This window comes from Dendrobium catenatum, unplaced genomic scaffold (genome assembly GCF_001605985.2).
Source record: "Dendrobium catenatum unplaced genomic scaffold, ASM160598v2 fragScaff_scaffold_343, whole genome shotgun sequence".
Lineage (NCBI taxonomy): Eukaryota > Viridiplantae > Streptophyta > Magnoliopsida > Asparagales > Orchidaceae > Dendrobium > Dendrobium catenatum.
The window spans coordinates 126,032-130,102 of NW_021318805.1; the positions used below are offsets into that span (position 1 = coordinate 126,032).

Here is a 4,071-nt window from a genome sequence, read left to right on the forward strand (position 1 = left end):
ACGGAGAAACATTTCAGTTGTTATATCCGTAGAAATATCTGCAACGTGCAGACTTCTCGATTCAACATAGGCAGAGGCAATTGCACCGTCGAATCCTTCCAGTGCAGGATGGTGGAATGCTAGACGGCCATCAAGAACTGTGCCTTCTCTTTCCAGTGCTTTCTGAACAGATTCTAAGCTTCTGAATATAATGAAGCCAAAACGACGAGACTTTCCAGTTGCATCGTCAACCACAACACGTCCTTCTTCGATTTCACCATATGATGAAGAGAAGGCATCACAGAAAGTTTCTGAAGTAGTTTCCTCACCGAAGCCATAAACAAAAAGTTTGCGATGTGCAGGGTCAGGTTTCGCTGCAAATCTAATTTCTTCAGCAGCCTGAGGAATTGTCATAGCCAGCTTGACGTGGAGATCAACGAGCTCCTTTCTATCGAGAGTGTTGAGAAGAGATCGCATGTGCTGCTCCAACAGGAGGTTCCATGGCGCGCCCTCGTTGTCTACAGTAGTGTCATTTGTAGCAGCAGCGACCTTCCCCTGCTCATACTCCATTAGAGATGCTTTTCTTCGTGGCCCCAATGAAGAGAAGCAAAGCAAGATTGTGATGCAACAAGTGCGTTCCTGTAAATATGGAGAAGAAGCGCACATAATGCCAGGCATCCTGCTAAGTATCGCATGTTTGTTAGACTGGTGGATGTTCCCGAATCCAAAACCGGTCGGGTTCGAGTTTGACAATTCGACCCATTTTTACCTGAAAACTCTTTATTGACCCAGCAACCCGAGATTGACCTGTTTTTTACCCGATAAGCGGAGATTGACCAGTTTTTGGACCCGAAAACTAGTAGTTTTTTTGTTGGCACCGGATCATTCAGGTTGGGTCGGTTTGACCCGGACCCGAAGCTGGTCGGGTTCGGGTCCGGAAAACCGACCCGTTTGCAAAAAATGGGTCGGGTTCAGGTTGACCCGAATAATGACGGGTCAATTTCGAGTTTAACCCAAACCTGACCCGTAACGCAAAATCAACACCCCTACTACTTCATCCAACTTTGCTGAAATAAAATAAATACCATTGATTTTTTTTTTAAGAATTTTGACTGTCAACTAAGAGATTTTGGATTCAAATCCTAAACATACATCAATTTACAACAAATATATATGATTAATTGAATATGGTTATATATTAATAAGGGTGTATGAAGAATTTACATGATATCATTATTTAGTGATTTTATATTTAGAATATTGTTGAATTATTTTAGATCCTCCCTTCATAGTTAAGACATTGAAGCTTATAAAAAATATTGTGAAAATCTCTCACAACTCTCTCTGAAGAAAAATTCATAGCTGGTAGGTCTACTCTTCAGGAACTTTTATTAGGTCTGGTGTAAGGACTGTTGCGGTTTGAAAGATTCGTGGCGGTAGAGTGAGTAAACTTTTTGTCTTAGCGATGCACGAATATCCAACACACAAACAGAAAGAGAGAAGTAGAACACCAAATCTTTTTTTACGTGGAAAGCCCGAAGAGGGAAAAACCACGGGGCCTTGCCCAGGTGAAAATATTCCACTAAACTTGAGTGAATTACAAGGGTTGACCCGTCCTTGGGCGGCAGACGGAAGGCCGGGCGGTGGTCCGGCGGCAGGCGGCGGTCGGGCGGTGGTCCGAACGTAGAGCTACGTCCTGTGACCGGATCAAATAAAAGTTCCTCTCAGACACGCACAGGACTGTCAGCACAATCTTAATATAATTGATCAAAAGGAATGAATAATTCTTTGCTTATCTATCATTTATTTTATATGAAGAGAAAAAAATGATAGAAAATTTAAGAACGAAGGACGCACGACAGATTATGCATTTGATCAATTGCCATTTTTTTTTTCTTTTTGTTGCTTGCTTGCTATTCTGGAATATGAATTGGATAACTTTCAGACAGTACAAAATTAATTCTTTTTTTTATAATTTTTCATAAGATTATGACAATAAACTGCCTCTAATGCTAAAATCCAAGTTTTATGTAATAAGGTTTTTAAATGCTAAGCAGATTGTGCGCAGTTTGGGTGGCTGCTTGGTTGAATCCCTTTTTTTAGCCTTTATTGGGTTTTTTTAACATTAAGAATGTCTTTCTACAGTGAAAGCCAGACCTGCAGCTATTCAATGAACTAATGGCCATGTCTTTGTTCATAATTTTGCTAAAAATGAATAATCTCAAATAGAATATTTTTAATGTAACACATAAAGAACAAATCAATAACAATATATTCGATAAAGCTTTCATTGACAGTGAAAATGGGAAATATTTCGTAAAATAGACTATTTATCTTTTTAACACAGGTTATAATAACTTTTGCCAGTTTAAAAGTAAATGTTATTCAATATATTTATCAGATTGTTGAGCAATTCCCAGTTTAACTCTATCCTAAACTTTTGTTTTTTTTTTTTTTTTTTTTTTGAGAAATTTTTTTTTTTTTTTTTTTTTGAATTTAAAAGACAATTTTCAGATATTTTTTTAAAAGACTTAAGATTATGTAAATGAAATGTTATTCAAATAATGAGAACAAAAATTTAAATCTTGCTCTTGCAATCCATGTAGATCTATTAAGCACCATGCAATAAAGGTTGCTCCCAAAATAACTCATGGATGGATATGAGTGGGTACTCAATATAGGGGGATAAACCGATTTAGATTGCTAATCACCGTATGCCGTACATTACCGCAATCTTCACTACGCAATGCATAGCACTGAACCGCGCTATGGCCACTATAAATTCTAATATGCAGATTGAAAAGTTTGCAGTCAGAGCAGAGGGGAATAAGCCTCAAGGCCATCAATCTGTGGTGAACAACATTCAAAAAGTGTGGAGAGTGAGTGGGTATGGATGTATACAACATTCCAAAACTCACCATGGGTGAGCGTAGGTGGGCAAAGCTCGCAGAGCATGGGTAGTGGGTACTCATTGGATTTGTTGAAACCAAGACCCTATGTAGGTCTTTGTTGCAGATAGTTGTTTTTGCTCCGATAAGGATTTGGCTTAAATTTCTTTGGCAAAACAAATAATCTTATAATGAAAAGATCAGTCTTAGAGAACAAAATTGATTTCAGAATATAGCAATTTCAGTAAATGATTGGTAGAATCATGCCAAGGATTGCCACTTCTAAGGTTTTTACTCACAATTGCACCTTACAGTCAATAGTTAGGGGCAATGACTCGCATGAACATGTTTGGTAATAAGCATAAACCTAAAAGAATATTAGCTGAATCTCATTCAATGAATGAGAAGACAGATTGGAGGAAGGGAGTTGGCACAGAAAACAGATGAATGTCTCAACGCACTATTTTTTTCTTTTTTTTACAATTTTTATTGATCCTTTCATCAAAGATGATTTCACACTGTAACCCTAAACAAGTCCATAAGAAAGAGTTTATTGATAAAGTTGCTCATCTTCTTCTTGGTGATGATGATGATGATGAACCATTTAAACTCTTTCAGTATTTGGGTATAAATAACAAAACATAATATCAATGTAGTTCCAAGTAATAATATTTAGTTTCAACTATAATGTTATTAACATTGTCTATCAACAATAAGAAGGGCTCAAGTTATAACCACAATCTTAATGTAATCAAATGTTTGTTCCTACAAATCACACCGCACAAATGAGACTAAGATTTCATTTGGGACAACTTTCTTATTGCTTCTTAAAACAAATTTTTAGTACAAAAATTTTCTTTTTTTACTAGAAAGTTGTTTTAAGAAGCAGAAAAAAAACTGTCCCGAACGAAACCTAAATTGTAGGTTAAATAATGAAAATATTCAATGTAAACTGAATAACTCAACTTCACTATTTTAATCATCTACGACTACGATGAGGCAACTGTGATGGGGGCATCGACAGGAGATTCTGGCGCGTTTATCAGAGACGACACCGGAGATCGACGGCCATGATGGAGAGCATTTACTACTGATGACTATTTGTATCTGCATTTTATATATTACTTATTTATTTTCAGTTTTTCCCATTTTACCCTTGTGGTATTTGTTTTCTGTTGTAGCCCAAGGGGCATATTAGACTTTT

At 36.8% G+C, this 4,071-nt stretch overlaps 1 protein-coding gene across 1 annotated transcript in view; it reads right to left on the minus strand.

The window, feature by feature from the left end:
- Nucleotides 1-483: 483 nt before the first annotated feature.
- The window catches only part of LOC110104742 (inositol-tetrakisphosphate 1-kinase 5), a 9,629-nt gene continuing 6,041 nt past the window's right edge, over nucleotides 484-4,071 (minus strand). Inside the window, exon 2 of the transcript XR_003700300.1 lies at nucleotides 484-618. The gene's annotated coding sequence lies outside the window, so the exon portion shown is untranslated. The remainder of the gene's footprint in view (nucleotides 619-4,071) is intronic.